The 14,822-nt window shown below is 39.4% G+C and overlaps 1 protein-coding gene across 2 annotated transcripts in view; it reads right to left on the bottom strand.

The window, feature by feature from the left end:
- LOC145993748 (growth arrest-specific protein 2-like) overlaps positions 1–1,665 on the bottom strand; it is a 231,629-nt gene extending 229,964 nt beyond the window's left edge. For both annotated transcript variants that reach the window (XM_083129501.1, XM_083129502.1), the window contains exon 1: positions 1,413–1,665. The gene's annotated coding sequence lies outside the window, so the exon portion shown is untranslated. The remainder of the gene's footprint in view (positions 1–1,412) is intronic.
- Positions 1,666–14,822: the final 13,157 nt, after the last annotated feature.

Raw genomic sequence — 14,822 nt, 5'->3', positions numbered from 1 at the left:
TTCCCAGCCTGACCTCAGACTCAATTTGCCAAAAGTATCAGAAAATGGACTTAAAGTAAGACATGCAAACTTTTTCGTCACTTGGTAACATGAGCTATTAGCAGCGAATTATGTCATAATCCTACACTTCCTCAGTTCCTTTTGCAACGTATTAACACCTGATTAAATAAACAATTTCGTCTGACCACTTGAAAAGCGAAAAACAATGTAATTATCAGTTTTACAACACATACACACACACTACTAAATCCACGAACTGTCCAGAACCTAACCTATTCCTTGGAAAGAATAGCAAGGCTACAAAACCCGTAACACGCTGGTGTAATTTTAATGGGCCGATTAGACACAACACCTTTTATCTTTTTCCTGTTAAAATTATTGGCCGTAAGTATTCTTACAAAGGAAAGAACATGTGTCAGTAATCTGCATGAATACTGTATACGTAACATTCCTGTGTAATCTCTTGTGCAAACAAGAAGCATAGATAAGGAGTCTTTATCGTATTTACATGTTAAAGGGATGTGCAAGGGCAAACACTTACTCTTAGATGGAATCTATTCGACCTCAAACAAAATATATGGACATTCTAACGTTAACAATCACTTGACATCCGTTGTTAAAATACAAGAATCGTAACAAATAATTGTCTTAACTGTACAAATGTTGTTTTGTTACAGGACTAACAATGGAAAAGCATTTTGCAAGCTTATTTGATGTTTTGCAAATACATTTTCGTGCTTCTTTGGATCCATAGTATGTATATTTTTTACGTTGTGGATAACATGGACTGTATTAGCTGCTACAAGTTCCAATTTATCACACCTTCAAATTGTATGGTAACTTTCGTTACCAAGTTTAAGTTTCTTGCACAAATAAACGATTATGAATAACTAAGCTCTTAAAACCGAACAAAAAGGAGTTAGTTTATACTGTGTGTACAAATGTTGCACATAATCCAAATCGAATCGACAGGCTTATTCAAACAAAATATAACGAACTCTCGCAGGTCAAACATAAGATAGAAATTCTACGTACAATACAAGACATTTGACCCGACATAAGGTACAGGTCGGTGGGATTCTAGAATCTAGCCTAACTTATCAACACAAGCTTGAGGTTACAGTTTTCGCACTCTGCATTTTTATCGCGTGCTAGAACGCAACAGCACACCGTAACGACATAACAGCCCGGTGAAAAAAAAAGCTCACTTCTTGAAGCGACTCCGTGTAACGGTGGAAACGGTTAGTCGATAATTATGACGTAATGCCTTCCAATGTCGGTCAAAGGATTCACCGGCTATATTACACCTATCGCGAGCATATCCTAGATCTACGGAAACAGCATTGCTTTGTGCAATCAAATGACAAAACACCAATGACTGAACGTATTAGTACAAGCTGCAAAGTACTTACCTTACAATTGTCACAGTCCTGAAAACAGCTGATTCCGTGTATGTCACCGGGGCCGTAGGTCCACAGCTGCCATCCTTAGAGGCAGCGTCCAGAGTTCTGATTCAATTCACACGCGGCTTATTGTCAAAATCGCGTGTCGTAGCAAGTTAAATCCCACAGCCCACCTGGACGGAGTACGCCCCCATAGCTTCACCACCACTTTCCAGCACGCTGTGTGCACGAAATGCTTGCTGGCTTGCCCCAGCTCATCGCTGTCAGCTGTTGTAGCAGACGAAACTTGTTTCCAACGTTTGCCGCCAGGCGGCACCAGCTCCGAAGCCAGTGATCAATAAGAAACTAGCAACGCGGAAGAAGCCTTTTTGCACGGATTTCAAACCGTCCGAAGTGCTAATTCGACAAAAAAGTACTCTCTTTGTTCCTGGCCATTTGCGTCCGCGGAAAAATTTCCAAAGGGGTCAAAATATAGATTGTACTCTAAAACGAGACATGTACTGATACTCGCATGACGTCACACTTGCGATGTAAATGTTGGATATGTTCGTTTAAATTTTTAACCATTAACTTGTGTTATCAAATAATTAAAAGAAGGAAATAAAGCCACATTTTCAAGAATATTCGGCATTTCCATAATTTCAAATAAACGATCACTTGTTTTCGTTTAATAAAAAAGTAAACAAATAATGCTTTCTCACGTGCATTACACCGTGCCATTAAGATACACAGGGCTCCATACATTCTCGAACTCGGCCATATTGGTGCACAGATAGGTTAATCGGGACTGGACCAACAGTTTAAAATGTGATCCGAACCACTAGGTGCATTCACAGGAACCCCTTGATTACAAGGCGACGACGTTACCACTACGCCATCGGGAAGGCCCTATTACATGCCAGAACAACAACCTTGATGGAAATTATCAGTTCACACTACGTTTAAATGAAACCTCAATCAATTATATGTTGGAACAGCAACGGTGTGAAAACTAGTCAAGGGACCACTTAGATTTTTTCCCCTCTTTGTAATTCTTATTATTTATTTTCTCATTATTATTATTATTATATGCTATTCATTCATTCACTTTCTCTTTGCAGTAACTCCCTCTGTGTTTGTACTATTGGTAATCCTGTAATTTTGGTGTATTATCAATCCTCATGTATTTTTTTTTCATTGTAAGAGCGGCCAAGAGGCAGAAACACGTGGCGTGTAAGGGGAGACATTTCTTTGAGCACCCAAATGCCAAACTCTCTTTCACGTAGTGCACTCTGAACAGCATTCTTGCAGCTATCAAGCTCTGGCGTCTGACTCACAGCCAGTTTAATAATGTGTAGGGCTTGTGCTTTGACTTGTCCATGTGAGTCTGTGCTTGCCCTTTTACAGAGGCGTCTCCTGAACGCATGCGTCAATTGTGGGAAAAAGGACAGCTTGCTCTGCGACGACATTAATGAGCATTTCTACATTCTAATTTCTTCATATAGGAGAAGTATTTATTTTACACGAGAGCGCTCAATTAAGATTATATTACATTTCTTGGATCTGAAGTGACGCATGCGTCAATTGTGGGAAAAAAATTATTACTTTCTTTCACTTCAGATCCAAGAAATGTAATATAAGCTTAGATGAGCGCTCTCGTGTAAAATAAATACTTCTCCTATATGAAGAAATTAGAATGTAGAAATGCTCATTAATGTCGTCGCAGAGCAAGCTGTTCTTTTTCCCACAATTGACGCGTGCGTTCACGAGACGCCTCTGCCCTTTTATCAGTTTCATCTTACAACCATTTATCATGTTCGCTACTAGCTATAAGTGGCAGAAAATGGAAGTAAAATAAAACAAAGCGACTATATGCCATGTGCTGTAAGATCCTCAATCAACAGTGCTTCAAGAATAACCTTAAAGAATATAGTAATAATTGTTTTCTAAACTCTATTGCCAACCATTATAATGATTTTAGTTGGATCGTACTGTATTTTAACGTATTTACAGTATATATTTTTTTTTGTAGTTTTCATATATTTTGTATTGCTCTTATGTACTACTTTCCTGTCGAACTTGCATTCGAATTTGCAACATGCACATTCTTTTATGTATTGCTGTATCAAGACTCTTTAGTTGTTCTTAAGCAGTATAAGTATAAATAAATAATAAATATTATTAGACTCTTGATTGATTGAGTTGGTGTTTTAAGTCCACTTTATGCATAGTATGGCTAATCGGAACTAGACCTAGAGTTTAAAGTGGGATTCGAACCAAGTGGGTATCGAACCCGGGACCCCTTGATTATAAGGCGACGACGCTACCACTGCGCCATCGGGAAGGCACAATTATTAGACAATGGAATATATTAAGTGAGGGGGGGGGGGGCCTTGTACACATCATAAATTCTAATGGGTTCAATTGAGTTACGTAACAGCCAGGAACCTTTTTTCTCGCACAATTTAAATTTGACAAAATTGCGTATTGTTTCATTTGAATACCGAACTTGGACCGTATTTAAATAGGTTCGGAAAAATAGTTCCCGGACCGAATTGGAATACTTCAATGACAAAAGGTTCTTTACGGTCCAGAGCCCATTTACGCTTGTTGATTTCCTCTCCCGAACCGGAATTGAATTTATTTACAATTCCTGGACCTTTTACAACCCTGGTTTTTAGAAACAATACATTGAGCCGGCCCCCGCGGCGCAGTGGTTAGCACATCGCGCTACGGCGCCACGGATTCCGGGTTCGAATCCTGGCCAGGGCATGGATGTTTGTGAGTGTCCATTCATCAGTATCATTACTCATCCCCATCTTCTCGAAGCCTCCTCGATGCCGCAGTGGTAGCGTCGTCGCCTTGTAATCAAGGGGTCCCGGGTTCGATACCCGGTGGAGGTAAAAGTGGTTCGGATCCCACTTTAAAACTGTAGGTCCAGTCCAGATTAGCCTTACTGTGCATAAAGTGGACTTAAAACACCAAATCAATCCGGTCAATCCAATCCATCTTCTCAAATTAGACAAAAGTGGCACAAGAAGGGAAGTAAAATAAAGCAAATCAATCAATCAGCAATCCATTGAGTTAATTACATAGATAACTGTACGTTAGAGCTTTATCTGCATCATTAAATACAGGAAATGATCTTAACTTGCGATGTGATGGAAAAACGAATGTAGGGTGACCAGACATACTCTTTTTAAGAGTATTATACTCTTTTAGAGGTTCATATACTCTATACTCTTTTCAATTTGCAAAAATCCCCAAATATACTCTTTTCCTTGCTATTTAATTTCATTCATTATTTTACGCGTAAAAATGCCTTAAAATCCACAGAACGGAAAACTTCAAGATGTCAACAAACTGAAGTATGTACACCTTTACTCAAGAATTTCCTATGAACAATTTGAAGTGTCATTTTCATATTTCATCAACAAGCAAAACATATTTCAAATTCATTGGAATTTAATGAGAATGATTAGGGCTGAGCCGATACCACTTTGAACCGATACCTATACTCTTACCGATTCCCACCGATACCGATACTTGAAAATTGCAATAATAAAAATTTGTTTAAAATATTGATCAATATTGGTGCGTAAATATTCTCCTCCAATTATATGCATCAATTTACCAAGAAATTTGCTTTAGAATATTCAAGAATTGCATCAGAATATTAAAATAGATATTATGTAGTCACAAAATATAGTTTCTTGTGCGAAATTAATGTAAAGTAAAAAGGAAGTTTTAATTTTGCATAATTTCCAGGATAATTAGAGTATCAAGAAGTCGCGCGGGATTTTTGCGGACCCCGTAAAAGAGCAAAATGCATGCGCACCTTCAACCTATAGACTATACTCTTTTTGGTCAACAAATATCTGGTCACCCTAACGAATGAAAAACAAACTTGCAGCAACTCTTGGACTTGCCTCACGTTACAAGGGAGTTGCTCCCACAGTAGGGTGCTAAAAGGCAACGCTTGCAGTTTCGACACTTCTATTTACACTTTCGTGGCAAGTGATTGTTACTTAGTTTGAGACTGCAAAGCACCGTGAGGCTGTTCCAACATTGTTACATCCCAATGCAAAGATCTTCCGTGCAGAACTAAACAAAGGCTTCTTTGAACAAGACGATGAGGCGAAGGGTGTGCGTTTTGTTGTCGCCTTCTGTGGGGGAAGGAAACAAACGAAACGTTATCGCTTCTACGTCGCTGTTGTTCTGCTTATCATGGTAGGGACTTCAAATGAAATTTAGAGTACACCACATTATCGTCGGCTTACATGAATGATAGGGACACTGACGTACGCAGGAAGGTGATAATGAGGCTGCAGCCCCCTCCGAAATTGAGAAAATGAAATGATAGCAGTGAAGAACGCGGTTTTCATTGGTTTATTATCACTTCGCTTGTCTACCACTTTTGGCTAATCGCGATGATGAGGATGAGTGCTGATATTATTAAATGATGAAGCGACACACAAATAACATCCATGCCCAGTCCGGGATTCGAACCCTGGACCCCTGGCGTCGTGGCGCGCAGTGATAGCCACATCGCCACAGAGGTTGGCGAAAGAACACTGGAAACCCCAAGTGGTAAATGCAAACTCCCTTTTTGTCTTTGAACAACTTTGAAACAAATGTTAAAAAATGATAATTACTAAATATTTTATTGCGTATCCTGTCTCCCCAGAACGCAGCTATGCCATATCCATCTTTACAATTCCAGCCCCCTACGAAAAACCCTGCATACGCTAATGGACAAGGACAACCTATTTTGGCATAAAATACAGAAATATTTTAGATTACAATTAAAGCGAGTCCCGGCCTGTGCATGGGTGTTTTTTTTTGTGAATATCCACTCGTCAATTTCACTCAATCATCACTCACCTTCATCGTCGCGATTAGCCAAAAGTAGAACAAGAGTGACGCTAAATAACAGGAATACAAATACAACCATGATTGTAATTGGCATACAAAAGCGCACTGAGGTTCGTATGTATAAATTAAACATGTGAATTATTTTACAATGTAGGTAAACTTCTTCAAACTTACAATCATACGTAGGTTAGGAACGTCATATGAATTTGTATATTTTGTATTTTTATACTCTTGATAAAATTGTGTGTTCTTTTGTGCCATTTTTGTAAGTCTAACAGACAACTGTAGATGAAAGTGACCAAAGAAGACCCCCGTTTTGTTTTTCATCCCTGGTGTCATTATGGCATATTATTTCTATTAGAAATTTAATAAAATGGGTTCTCTGATATGTTTGCCAACGTTTTCTGTAACTTAATCCACCTTAAAGCGCATGATGCTTTGCCAGTCAGCATTTCTGTAAAAAGGGTCGAAAAGTAACAACGGAGAAAAAGTGGCCAAAGTCGGACCCCTCCTTTAACAAGTTCCAAAAATTGGAAAAGACGCAAAGAAATGTAAATGTATGATATGTAGTAAATTGATTACATTTACTGAGCTTGCATAAAGAATATAGATGTACAAGAGTAATATAATATAGACTACCAACAGTGGCGTAGCGTTATAGTACGCCCGTACGCCCGGCGTTCCCAGATTTAATATTTAAAAAATGCGTAAATGCTGTAAATATAAAGTAAATCTTGACTAATTTCATATATGTTTGACCTTCATGGCATTATAATAGCTATTTCTCGCGATCCGCTTGCAACGCTCCACTAACAACACTCGTTCTAGCATTTTTTTTAAATGCCTTTCCTGGCCGTACGCCGAGCAGGTTCGGCGTACAGGACCCTATATTCCTTGCTGCCTTTCTGGAGGGAAAGCTTTTATCTCTACAGCACACGCCCAAATGCTCTCTCTTACGCCCGCGTATGGAGCAGAGGGCTACGTGATTGGTTCACGTGACCCTTCCTGCCTTCTGAAGCAGACGACAGCGGTAGAATTTCTACCCGGTTCTTCGCGCTCGTGCCACTCGTGCTATGTGTTGCTACAATACGCAATATTGACACGTAACTTTACCAAACCGAAATATAGCACTTCTTAATGGCCACTGCATTGTATAATTTATCGCACGAACAGCGATGTGCTTTAAAAACTAAAAGATCAACACAGTTTTTGTCAAATAAGTTGCTGAAGTCCTCGTGGTAGAAGTTCAGCCTGTGGTTGCTCTACCACTTAATAATATTATTTTTTAGTTATTATGTAACTGCTTAATATTGTGTCAATGGAAATGTTTAGCATTCATTTGAAAACTCTTAACATCGAATGGTCTCTGGACAAAATTATTTTAAAATGTTTATCAACATTCTCAAGACGTAATAAACAGTGGTCTGAATTACTAATCGGCACTGTTAATGTTAGTAGAGTGTACGATAGTTGGATCATCCGCCCACCTCCGTGTCAGAGTGTTTTGCACAGCGCGCCAAGACGACAGAGGCCGGTGATTCGAATCCCGGGGTGAGCACGGGTGTTCTTTGTGAGTGTCCCTTCATCAATATCATCATCACTCATATTCATATTCACGATTAACCAAAAGTGGTAGAAAAGCGAAGTAAAATAAACCAAATCAATCATTAGTTGGATCATTCACAACAATGACGTCTACTGTTGTCCAGAGGCTTGTGATTCAGGTAGGTTTTATAATGATTTGTGTCATGCCGAAAGGTATAAAACACCAGAGTTCAAAACATTTGTGGCATAGTGAGGCATCTAATTTTCTAGCTAAAAACTGCATGGATGATGATGCTTTATTGCAAACCCAGCTGACTTCAGGCAAATAAACAACACCTGTGACGACTAATTCCATAAGTAAATTATTAACCAAAAAAGGGCCGACCTTTCCTTCGGACTTGGCGTTCCCACCCGAAATGCCCATGCTACGCCACTGACTACCAATATCCTAACTGCGTCAATCGCCCTTTCTATTTGTTGGACATCCCACCTTCTCCCACCTGCATTGCCTTTTCCCTTGAACATCTGAAACAATATGTAAAAGGACTTTACTAACGAGTAACGACCCTTTGCTTCAATTACAATTGTAATGTTAGGCATTCATTGAGGGGCCTTACTTAGGGCATTTTACTCGTGGAGTCTTATTGTTTATACAGAGCATTCCCTGACATTCGCTACGAGAGCCGGCGGCAAGCGGCCCGGCAAGTCGCGCTTGTCTTTCCCGGCGAACGGGGTCCGCGACAGTCGGTAGAGTCGGCTTTTAAAATTACAGTTTTCATATTGTGTACTAACCTTGACTACAGAAAGTGTTGAAAATGATGTTCCTCTGCTGCAACACATTCCTGGTGTCTCCGAATTCACACGTGCATTCACACGTGCAAGTTCGTCTACTGTAATTCTCCCGATTTCTCGTACAATACTATCTTTTCACTCACGGATGGTGTGAGAACTGACCCTGTTACTCTAAACCTTTTTACCAGGTTTAATATATTGGTCCTATGTGGAACGGGAACACCAGGAAATTTCGTTGCAAAACGTCGTCGCACTTCTCCACAATTCCTCTCTCCGAAGTAACACTCGAAAAGATAAATCCTTTGTTGTAATGTAAACTTTTGTGCTGCCATATTAAGCCACAATCTTCAACACACGGACACGACACAATACAACTTCCGAGGGAGGATTATACTGGCGTCAGTCTGCAACGTCAACAGAAAGGGAAAGAGAACGAAGGCAGGGAGAGCGAAAAAAACAGACTGTAGCGTGCGACTGTCGCGGACCCCGTTCACCGGGAAAGATAAGCCCTGACGCCGGGCCGTTTGCCGCCGAGTCTCGTAGCGAATGTCAGGGAATGCTCAATAAAACCACACATATCTTCAGACAAATCATTACCATAATTACAAAGTACAATACTTACTAGTGTGTAAATTGTAATAAGATTGCTACTTATTTCTCTCTTAATTAGCCAAATTCCCACTGTTGTGCACCGATGTACAAACTTTCATTCACACAAAAACAAGTCATGGCGGACTTACAGCACCTGATACTTGCAAGTTACTGCTGATACCTTCCCTATACAATCTTTTCGTTATTCTTGACGTGTTTCCTTTTCACCCATTGCGACGACCATTGCAGCACCTACTTACGGAAACAGGAAGCGGGTCCGGCTTAGGGAGTGGGGTCTGGGTTTAGTTATTTTCCTCTAATATACAGGGTGATTGGTAATTCGACCTATTCCTGGAAAGGGGTAATACTAGAGCACATTTGCAATAAATTTGACACTATGCACCGGGGGTCGGAAATCAATGGATTTCGAGTTATTGCAGTTTGTAGATTTTCGTGAAATATTCAGACTTGCGACCAAAAAACTAATAATTATGAAAAAACTACTACACCCTCGACACGTTGCTAACAGCTGACGAATGAGTGACTACTGGGGAAAAAATTCATGCCCATAATTCCCATACCCACAGAAAGAAACAGTCATTGGAGCACACGTCATGAAGAAATTTGGAAATTATCGTTTAAATCGAAGAGGATTACTCAAAAAATTGGTAACACACTTAGCGTAAAAATTACGGGAAAAAACTTCCTCGTTTCATAAGCTCTCCAAAAAGATACAAATGTTGTCAACTGGCACACGGGTTGGGGAAAAAATCTGAATAAAAATCGGAGAAGGCGCGTTGTAGACCTCCTTGTAAAGTGAAAAGAAGTTGCCGGTTGTGATAAATAAAGGAACGAAAATGAGTTAAATAATAATGTTATTTACCATTCTCATGATTCCAGGATGTCAGAATTAACTGTTTACGAAAACTACAAATCCTGTTAAAATTGCCTCCCCCGGTTACGTATGCAAGCACGCAGCCTGCGGCCTACTTCAGACACAGTCACTGGCGTTGACACTCTGTCTCTTATGTCTCAATTCTCTCTCTCAACTCTTCTTGGGAATCCACTGGTGTACTGTAGACTAACTCTTTCATGTGGCTCCAAATGTAAAAGTCGCATGGTATTGAGGAGGGAGATCCTGTCAGAAGGATGGATTTTTGTCGATTTTTACTACATACCCACACTGAAGACCCCCATCATCTGACAAGAATTCTGTGGACGGACGAATCCAAATTCGACCGCGATGGTATTACGAATTTTCATAATGCGCATTTCTGGGCCCCCTAAGGGCCATAACCCAAGAAAATCTAAAGAAAAGGCTCACCAGAGAAAATTCTCACTAAATGTGTGGATCGAAATCATCCACAATCATGTGATCGGGCCATTCTTTCTGCCACAAAACCTAAACGGCATAACCTACGAAAACTTCCTAAGGGAAGAATTGACGACGCTGCTGGAGGATGTGCCGCTCGCCAGAAGATGGGGTATAATTTACCAACATGATGGCTGCCCAGCCCACTATTTCCGGGGTGTGCGACAGTGGCTAGACGACAATTATCCCGTGGAATGGATTGGTCGAGGCGGTCCGAATCCCTGGCTGGCGAGGAGTCCGGATTTTACGCCATGCGACTTTTACATTTGGGGCCACATGAAAGAGTTAGTCTACAGTACACCAGTGGATTCCCAAGAAGAGTTGAGAGAGAGAATTGAGACATAAGAGACAGAGTGTCAACGCGAGTGCCACAGGATTTGTAGTTTTCGTAAACAGTTAATTCTGACAACGTGGAATCATGAGAATGGTAAATAACATTATTATTTAACTCATTTTCGTTCCTTTATTTCTCACAACCGGCAACTTCTTTTCACTTTACAAAGAGGTCTACAACGCGCCTTATCCGCTTTTTATTCAGATTTTTCCCCCCAACCCGTGTGCCAGTTGACAACATTTGTATATTTTTGGAGAGCTTATGAAACGAGGAAGTTTTTTCCGTAATTTTTACGCTAAATGTGTTACCAATTTTTTTAGTAATCCTCTTCGATTTAAACGATAATTTCCAAATTTCTTCATGACGTGTGCACCAATGACTGTTTCTTTCTGTGGGTATGGGAATTATGGGCATGAAATTTTTCCCCAGTAGTCACTCATTCGTCAGCTGTTAGCAGCGTATCGATTAAGTGTCCAGGGTGTAGTAGTTTTTTCACAATTATTAGTTTTTTGGTCGCAAGTCTGAATATTTCACGAAAATCTACAAACTGCAATAACTCGAAACCCATTGATTTCCGACCCCCGGTGCATAGTGTCAAATTTGTTGCAAATGTGCTCTAGTATTACCCCTTTCCATGAATAGGTCGAATTACCAATCACCCTGTATAATTATACGTATAATTGAATAGAACATGCTCTTGATAAGTTATTTTGTGAACTGAAATTTTTGGCATTTTTTTCGTAAACAATAATGAATTTGTCAGGCTCCTGTTCCTTGAGTATTGAAGTATATGAAGTAGAATTCCAGGAAATTCATATTAAGTTAGTTCTTTTTTACATCGTTCAGTGCTCCACGTGTAAACCTAATACGGCTTTCACTTATTTTGCAGATTCAAGATCACTTAACCACATTTACATTTTGTAAGAATGTAGACCCAACCCACAATGTCATCAGTCTGTGCTTTTCCAAATGTCTACCGATTCAGGCAATGATTCAACAAAGAAGAGGAAGAAATGTGTTGTCGAAAAGTGAAGTGGAGGAAAACTCACATAAGTGTTGTGGAGTTAGTGCTCCTCTGAAATCAACATTTTCAAACCGAAGTGCACAACTCACTCCCTTGTGTTGCCAACTTCGGTTGATAGTCGCAGTGGCAGCAAAAAGAAAAAGCCAAGTTCTACTCCAAGATCATTGAGACGCTGAATAAACAATCGCCACGTGAATTCGTAAGTGTGTGTGTTCGCGTTTTTTGTATGTGACTGCTAAATAGAAGCAGAGACAGAGAAGAATAGTGCTTGTAATTAACACTACTGTCGACAGTGGCGTTCCGAGAAACTTCCTAGTGTGTTCGGGGGAATGGATCTGTCTGTTCTTTTCCTGGAAATTCCAAAATAATTCTTTTAACGTCAATTATAATCTATAGTGGGACCACAAGCAAGAGAGCCTGAGCAGAACACCGTGGTGTCCTGTGATTCGTAGTCGTGGAGGGAAGGTGTTGAGTGGAGCAGGCTTCCTTATGACCTGAGTTGAACGAGTGGAGGGGAAGATGTGCGAAGACTCTCTTGTTTGTGGTCGCTCTATAGTAGATGCATTCACAGAAGAAAGCAGAAGTTGTTGATTGAGTTGGCGTTTTAAGTCCACATTATGCACAGTAAGGTTATCGGGACTGGACCTACAGTTTAAAGTTTGAAACCGAATCACTTTGTACCTCCATCAGGAATCGAACCCTGGACCCTTTGATTACAAGGCGACGACAGTACCACTGCGCAATCGGGGTGATGCAAAATGTTGTGAGTGCATATTTGTTGCTCTTTCGTTCAAAACAATAATTTGATTAATTGATTGATTTAGTTCATTTAGTTATTCTGCCACTTTCGTCTAATCGCGACGATGGAGATTAATGATAACAAGATGAAATGGATGAAGAGACAATAGGCTGTTCGGGAAAAAGTACTTAAGTAAAAAAATGCAATTTTAAAGCAGGCAGATATTTATGTTTATTATTTTAGTAGCTTTAAAAAAGGTGATAAAATGAACTGCAATAATTACCGTGGAATTTCTCTACTCTCAACAACATATAAAATATTATCTAACGTTCTTTTAACAAGACTAACCCCATATGCTAATGAAATTATAGGTGATTATCAATGTGGATTTAAATGTAACAGATCAACTACAGATCAAATTTTTCACATTAGACAGACACTTGAAGAAAGTGGGAATATAATCAAAATGTCCATCAGCTATTCATTGATTTCAAAAAAGCATATGATTCAGTCAAGAGAGATAAATTATATAATATATTAGTAGAGTTTGGAATACCTAAGAAGCTTGTAAATATGATAAAAGAATGCACAAGTGAAACAGAAAGTAAAATTCGTGTGGGTATTAATGTGTCTGACAAATTTACAATTCATGATGGGTTAAAAGAAGGAGATGCATTATCTCCATTACTCTTTAATTTTGCCTTAGGATATGCTGTTAGGAAGGTAGAAGAAACTAACGAAGGACTAAAATTAAATGGTGTGACTCAGTTGTTAGCATATGCAGATGATGTAGACTTATTAGGGGATGATATAAATACAATTAAGAATAATGCTAAAATATTTTTCAAAACTGCTAAAGAGATAGGTTTGGAAGTTAACAAAGAGAAAACTAAATATATGCTTACAGGCCGAAACCAAGTGTTAGGTAATAATCAAAAGCTAATTATTGATAACAACTCGCTTGAACTAGTTTCCAAATTCAAATACTTAGGAGTAATATTAAGTGAAAATTATATTAAAGAGGAAATAAAAAGTAGGCTTAATTCAGGGAATGCATGTTACTTCTCTCTTCATAAACTATTGTCTTCTCGTTTAATATCTAAGAAACTAAAAGTTAAAATATACAAAACAGTAATTTTGCCTGTAGTATTATATGGGTGTGAAACTTGGTCCCTTACATTGAAAGAGGAACATAAATTGAGAGTATTTGAAAATAAAATCCTTAGGAAAATATTTGGACCTAAAAGGGATGAGGAGACAGGTGAGTGGAGAAGGCTACATAATTTAGAACTACATAATTTTTATTAATGTCCACATATGATTAGAATAATTAAATCAAGAAGACTTAGGTGGGCAGGCCATGTGGCGCGAATGGGAGAGGAAAGAGGAGTTTACAAGATTCTTGTTGGGAAACCTGATGGTAAGAGACCTGTAGGAAGGCCAAAACGAAGATGGAGGGACAACGTTGAGATGGACCTAAAGGAAATCGGTCGAGATGGAAAAGAGTATATAGATGTTGCTCAGGATAGGGACAGATGGAAGGCCTGTGTTGCTGCAGCCATGAACCTTCGGATTTAAGAAGGCTAGAGAGTTAGTTAGTTAGTTTATTTTAGTAGTAAACATTACAGACATGATATACATATTGGATCATACTGTTTAGAATTTTACACATTCGCAATATAAAATTATACTTATAATATTTTATTTAATTTATTCAGTGAGACTTGGATGAAAACAACTGAAAGTCGCAGTTTCTGACCTATGTGCCTTTTCCCGAACAATGGACGATACAACACAAGCGTAACAGATTGTACTGGCTGCGAGTTCAGACGCCAGATCCTCGTCAGCCTGCAAAATTGCAGTTGCAGAAAGATAACCAGTTGCTCGTGTAGTGTGAAATGTATTATCTGGATCTATTTGTTAGGAATCATTCAGAATAAATTCACATGGCTTTCGTTGCGAATGCTACTCGGGCGTGTCTTAGTTTGTGAAGGCCGGTTGTAACTCACACCTTCAAAACAAATGGAACCGAGGCAGAAGGAAGCGCGTAACAAGAGAGGAAAAGGGAGGGGGGGAGATCGATTGCTTCAAGTTTGTTGACGATGATGAGTCAACCATGTGGAGGGAAACCTGACTGTCAAGAGCGAATATTGGCGCCTGCCTTCTCT

Source organism: Lepisma saccharinum, chromosome 10 (assembly GCF_977018435.1).
Source record: "Lepisma saccharinum chromosome 10, izLepSacc3.1, whole genome shotgun sequence".
NCBI lineage: Eukaryota > Metazoa > Arthropoda > Insecta > Zygentoma > Lepismatidae > Lepisma > Lepisma saccharinum.
The sequence above is the reverse complement of the archived record's forward strand: the minus strand, read 5'-3'. Positions and strand labels throughout refer to the sequence as shown.